A 7,178-nucleotide genomic window follows, 5' to 3' on the forward strand; every position below is an offset into this window, starting at 1 on the left:
CAAGGATATCATCAGTGCTTAAATGACACTGATCAACTGTTTCATTACAAACAGTGAAACTAAATTAAATTGGACTTAAATTTAAGTCCAATTTTATTTTTGTGAAGAAAAACATATTTCACCCCCAAAATATTGGCGCTTGGTGTCCCCTTTATATATCAGTTACTAAAGTATGTCCCCCTACCTCCCTCCCTCACCAGAAATTGGTTTGCTATATGCTACAAGGGTACTAAAAAGTCATGGGTTTCTGTATACACACCTGTAACGGAATTGGGACAAACAGGCAATTTTTTAATGCAAATTATTTTTTTAATTTTTAAATTATTTTTACATTTTTATTTGAACAAACATTAAGTTTATGCATGCACACACTGTCACTCACACACACACACACACACACCACAAACGTCACTTGACTGGCTTACCCTTAACTGCCCCCTGATTTTCTTTCTATAACTTTGCTGTCTACTATTCCTTACTGTCACTGTCATAAAGCTCACTGTCCTCACGATCAGCCCAATCACATTTTCTTCCTTCAATAAAAAGTACTGTGATAATCATACATCCCATCACTAAGTGCTCAATGCTCTCCCAACTTTACCATAGTGGATCTCTGTCCTGGTCCCTGGGACCCCCATCCCTGCTCCACCATACCCGACTCATTAGTTGATTAACAGGATTAACCTCAGTCTTCTCTCCAGTTTTCTTCTAATTTTCTCTCTCTCTCTCTCTCTCTCTCTCTCTCTCTCTCTCTCGTTTTTGTTCTTTCTTCCCATACGCTCTCTCCCTCTCTTTTTCATCTCTCTCTCATCCTCCACTCTGTCACATTCTGTTTTTCCCTCTTCAAACCTGTCATTCTGTGCCCCCTCACTTTCTCTCTCTCGCTCTCGCGCTCTCTCTACCTCCCCCTCTCTCTGCACCTTTCTCTCTGCCTCACTCATCTCTCTCTTTGCCTTCTTCTCTCGGTACCTTTCTCTCCCCCTCTCTGTGTCCCTCTCGTGTACTGGTGCTGGATCAGACAATAATGTGTTTGTGTTTCTGTCTAACACACACACACACACACACACACACACACACATATTAGTACCCAAATGACCTGGTGAGCAAACCTCAGTTGTGCTGCCCTTGCTTCACTGCTCACTCAACCGGAAATCCAATCTGCCACTTTGTGTGTGTGTCTGTGTGTGTGTGTATGTCTGTTTGTGTGAGAGAGAGAGGGTGTGAGTGTGTGAGTTTGTGTGTTCACGAGTGTTACTTGTCATACCTCTCTATGAATACAGGTGTTAATGCTCTCTCGCCATTATCTGCTTCTGTTCTAACACACACACACACACACACACACACACACACACACACACACACACAAAGAGTTAGGGGGGCTTATTATGGGACACACACTCTATCTGAAATACACAGAGAGATTTAAAGGGATAGTTTGACCAAAAAAATCCTTTACATTTATGCAGTCACTGAACGCAGAGGTGGAATAAAGCCAGCACTGCTGTTTACATTAGCATAGATATTAGCATGTGTTAAAAGCACTTTCAGGGTTAAACAGTGGCAACAGGGACCTGACCCCGCACACAGACAGCCACGCCACAGCTCTTTCAGTAATACCGTGCCACCACACACCGCTGGCAGCTGCAGCACCTGTGAGACTGAAATTATCAGCATGTAAACCCAGCACACAGTTCACTAGCATAGCGGGAAACAGTAGCTGGATCCACAAGCCTGAAGATTGTCTGTCCTTTAGTCCAAGTTTTCCAAAAATACATTAGCAAGCCTATTAGACACCACTGAACATCTCCACACGGTTTGAGAAGAGTGTGATACAGGTTTGCTAGTAATGCTAACTGCCTAATTTTATTACTTGTTAGCAACATTAGGCTAAAAGAAGACCCAGCGCCACCCAACACAAAACAAAGCATGAACTGGGAAGGTTGTCTGAGCGGTTGTTTCCACAAGATCGGGCTCCAATCTCAGTCCAGGGATTGTGAGTTTGAATCCTGAGCCATGCCACTTCGCCAACAGCAGCCGGAGTCTAAGGGAGCACAATTGGTGGTGCTCTCTCTCAGGGTGGGTAGATGGCGCTCTCTCCCCTCATCACTCTTAAAGCAATGTTGGACCCGGCGCTCACCCGGTCCTCACCCTTCCTAGTGTTGGGGAACATTGCTAGTGCTAGGGGCAGCTACAAAAGGGTGGGTTCATTAGCAGTACCACATTGGAATAAAAAGGGAAATATTCAACAAAAAAAGCGTATCTAACCTCATAACCAGCTTGTAGCAACATGATGTTTTAGCTTGTTCTGGCAAATGTGTTTGCGCTGATCTACACATCGAGGGGGGCTTTTCCATCTAGCACATCATTGACCCTTCTCAGTGTAATCAGCAAGCTGATTTGGCTCTTTTTGTGGGCCTTATGCATTAGAAGAGGTGGGCCTTATGCATTAGAACTCCCATTCATATTTTAATCAATGGCTGATCTCCTAATTTATAACGCCTCTATAATGCAGTATAACTTTTAGGTGGGCTGAATGCAGCTGTTATCCAATACTCAGTGGGACACGTCTCCCTTCCTTAAATGATTCAACAGAAGAAGCATTTTGTTCCATAAAGACCTACTTTTGTAAAAGAGATGTGTGAGTTTAAAGAAGTGAATGTAAAAGTTCTTTACCAATTTAAAGGGTCTTCACACTCACATCCCTTTCACAAATTGATTCTTCGTGGGAATAAAACTGACTGGTTCTTCTAAGGCATCACTCAAAGAAACCCTTGTGTGTGGGGAATTAGATTTTTTGTTCATAAACTACGAGCTGAAATCAAGGCTATGTTGTGTACAGTAAAGGCTAGAATATCCTCGCTAGCTCTGGGGGACTGCAGCTTTAGACGTAGGCGAGAGGCCTAGCAGCTGAACTGTTCTTTCCTCGAGTCACGGAGGGAAACAAACCGCTACAGAAAGCAGATGGCCTTGGGCTGGGCATTGATGAAGTGCTGTGTTGCTCGAGCACTGCTAGCATACACTCCTATTTCATCTCTTCATATTGACCCTTACACACCATTACTCTCGCTTCGCTGTGCTGTTTAGAATGGTTATATAATAAATTGAAGCTACATTATGAATTATACTTACATTTCATTTCCATTCGGGGTGGACAGGTTCAAGTCTGACTTTATGTGTATTTCAATGTCAGCTGTTGACAAAAACGTGGCAAAATGAAAAGGAAGGCTTTTTCTGTCGGCAGTATGAGGCTGTATACACGACAATAACTCATACTTATACAACTCACACAATTACATATCTCCTCTTGTACTTACAGACACTGATGTGGGAAGGATTAAAATGGACTTTTTTCATAGCGTCTCCACCTGTTTCAGAGCAACCACATTGGAAATACATTGGTAGGCAAAAAGTCACATAAACAATTAACAAAATGAAGTAATACAAGTAAAAAAAGAGCATGAGTGCTTACACTTTATTATGTTAGGCCAAAGTGCAACGTTTGTGGAGGGCCGAGGTGTTAGCCCAAAGCGATAGCGCTGTACAAGCACAGTAGGTAGACTTTTAAATTGAGCATTTAAAAAATGTGTTTTATAATATATTTTATAATAAAAATTCTACAGTGGTTATTTCAAATGTTGCCCCCCTCCCCCTTCAAATGCCATGTGTTGTTAATCCTAGTGCAAATATGTGAACAAACATTTTATTTTGGTGCACATTTTAGGCTCAAGTTTTATTTATTTACTGACTTTTTAAATTCTAATATAAAATGTGCTGGACAAATTTTATTTATTTTATGTATTTTATATAAAATACTATTTTTTGTCCAGTATGTTAATCTCACTTTTTATTTTTAAAGAAATTGAAGATAATAAGTCATACCATACGTTTCTCACTGGGTGAGGGGGGTGGGCTTAGGGTTACTTTCTGGTGGCCAAAAATAAAAAATCCTCACAGGCCAACTTTGACCTGAAGTTGACTAAGGCTGTGTCTCACACACTAATACTAAGGTATAGACTATGTACTAATCTTAAAAGTGCAGGTTTAGCAGGTTGGTACATAAAATAGTAACATACTAACTCCTTTTCTACTAACAGGAAGTGATGAGGTGTTGCTATACCAAGTTGTCCTGATGGCGTTACCGCTGCACTTGCTTCGTTACCTGCCTTCTTTTTTCTAATTGTTTCAGATGGTTTCAGATGTGAGTAGCTCCTCCCTTTCTATGTCACATTGCATTGTGGGATAATAGTGTCTATCATAACCAATCATAACTCAACTCACATTTTTATCTGTACTACATACGTCATACTCAAAGACTACTCAATATTAGCAATAGGTCTGCAATTGGGAAGCACTGTAATAGTGTGTATGAGGGTTGCTCACTCTTGAGGAGCCCCTCACAATGCTTTGTCATATTTTTGCATTTTCTTTAACAGATCTAAATTAACTGCCTCCCACACATCCTTCAGTGCTGTCCACACGCCTTCTACAGTGGCAATGTAGGCTTTTCTTCTCCCCTGTCCCACACACACACTCAGTGGGGTTTAAATCTGCTGACTGTGTTGCCATGACATCAGGTGACCTTCCTCGCTCCTCAGCTCACTCCATCACTGGATACTCCATCACTGAGTCTTTTTGTTGTGGGCCCAGTTTCTCCAAAGCATCGTGGTTGTGTAGCCGAGGCCGTCTTAACTGATAGACAGAGCGCTTTAAGATTCATCTTTGAGCAAAGCTTCTTTCCAGCCCAGATCAGGTCATTCACCAAAAGAGACCAGGCAGATCCTTCAAATCCATCCAACACAGCTGATCAACATCAGCGTAGAACAATCTGAACATCTGAGCACCTCTTTTAGACGGACAGTGGAATTCATATTAAATGACGGCAGGATTTTGTGATCCTGGCCAATGACTAAATAATAAGCAACAATCTTAGATACAGAGGAAGTGAAGTGTGTGTGGACAGCCACATTTGTTATTTATGTAGGTTTGTTTGATGGAGGAAAGAGAGAAGAACTGTGGAGGAAAGGGTAAAAGGGAATAGAGAACATTTACAGATAGAGAGACAGCACCCCCATCTGTATAACAGTGGGTACTACAGTCAGAACATCTAAAGGCTAGGATCTAAAGGCTGGTGTTTAAAAGTCTGAAGTTGTTGCTTAGTCAGAACTTCAGCTAAATCTAGTTGTACAATTAAATACATATACATTTACTTTATATTTAAAAGTGGGAGCAAACATACACAATATAGACAAAAGTTTTGGGACCCCTGCTCCTTTATTGTTTCTTCCTAAATCACGGTTATTAAAATCTTGCTCTTGTCAGAGTAACCGCCTTTCCTGTCCCGCAAAGCCTTTCTGTAAGATTGTGGAGCATTGCTGTGAGGATTTGATTGCATACAGTGACAGAATCTTAGTGAGGCCAGGATGTTGAATGATCACCACCTCACCTCACATCATCCCATCTCCCCAAGTTGGATGGAGCACCATCATTCCAGAGAACACAGTTCCACTGCTCCACAGCTCAATGCTACCCCTCTAACTCATGCCAGGTATTAGGCACGGTGCCAATAGGTTCTTGTTTATCCGCTTCTTATCTATTGGCAGTACTTCTACTTCTACTCTACAGGGGCTAGACTTTGTGTGTAAAGGTGCACGTATTTGTCACTGTACAGTGTACAGCGAAATGTGTCCTCTGCATTTAACCCATCTGGTAGTGAACACACACTCACGTGTTAGGGGCAGTGAGTTCACACACACCCAGAGTGGTGGGCAGCCAACTCCAGCGCCCGGGGAGCAGAGAGGGTAAAGGGCCTTGCTCAAGGGCCCAACAGTTGCAGCTTGCCGAGCCCGGGAATCGAACCCACAACCCTGTTATCGATATCCCGGTGCTCTAGCCGCTGAGCCACCACTGCCCCAACAGTGTGTGTGTGTGTGTGTGTGTGCATTTGCACATCTGTGTCAGCAATGGCTGCAACTTAAAGCAGCTGAATTCAGGCATTAGAAGAGGTGTCCACAAACATTTGGTGGCTACTGTAATAAGTACCAAAATACTATTGTAGTGTAACTGTGCTATTGTGCTTTTAGTTTAAATTGGAGTATTAAGTTTCTATTTGTAGAATAGAATTTTCAATAGCCAGTTACTTAACCCACTCTTTAGTACTCTCCCCTATCACATGTAATGCTCCTGACACTGGGCAAACAATGTGCTCGGTGGAAAGTGCCAGGTAGTGCCAGCTCTGATGCAGACGCCCATGCCAGCCAGCAGCAAGCTACCCACCTGGAAAAACCAAGGCCAACCGTCCTCTCAAGCTGGCAGGCAGCATGACACCAGTCAATCAAACCAGCAATCCTAGGGTCATGGCAGTGCCTTTGTCCGCTGGACTTTGTACGCTGGAGTATTCAAAATGATGTATTTGATATTTTTATGTCTAAAACTAATTTCAAGCATCAGTTCTCGCTTTGGTGTGTTCTCTCCGCTCTGCTTTCCTCCAACCTGGCAATGCTAAATTAATCTTATTAATCTTAAAATTAAGGGTGCAACAAAAGGTGCTGCAGAAGAACCACTTTTGGTTCTATGAAGAAACCTTTTTGTAATAGAGATTCACATTCACACACCTCTATTACAAACATGGGAATCAATTTACTGGGATGATCAATTACAGATGTCTCATAGATGCTCACCTGACATTCAACTAACATTCCACTGAATGGCTATTAAATGCAACTGTACTCCGAGCTGAATGCAAATGAATGTCTGTTGAATTTAACACTACACCTAACCCTAACCTTAACCTTACCCATGAATCAACCCCAAATCCTAACCCTTACCCCAACCTTACCCATGAATCAACCCTAAAACCTAAAACTAACCTTAACCTTACCCATGAATCAACCCTAAAACCTAAAACTAACCTTAACCTTACCCATGAATCAACTCTAAATCCTAACCCTAAACCTAACCTTACCTTTGACTCAACCCTAAAATCTAACCCTAAACCTAACCTTACCCATGAATCAACCCTAAAACCTAAAACTAACCTTAAACTTACCCACGAATCAACCCTAAATCCTAACCCTTAACCTAACCTTACCCATGAATCAACCCTAAATTTCTAACCCTTAACCTAACCTTACTCATGAATCAACCCTAAATCCTAACCCTTAACCTAACCTTACCCATGA

This window comes from Salminus brasiliensis, chromosome 1 (assembly GCF_030463535.1).
Source record: "Salminus brasiliensis chromosome 1, fSalBra1.hap2, whole genome shotgun sequence".
In the NCBI taxonomy this organism is placed as follows: Eukaryota; Metazoa; Chordata; class Actinopteri; order Characiformes; family Bryconidae; genus Salminus; species Salminus brasiliensis.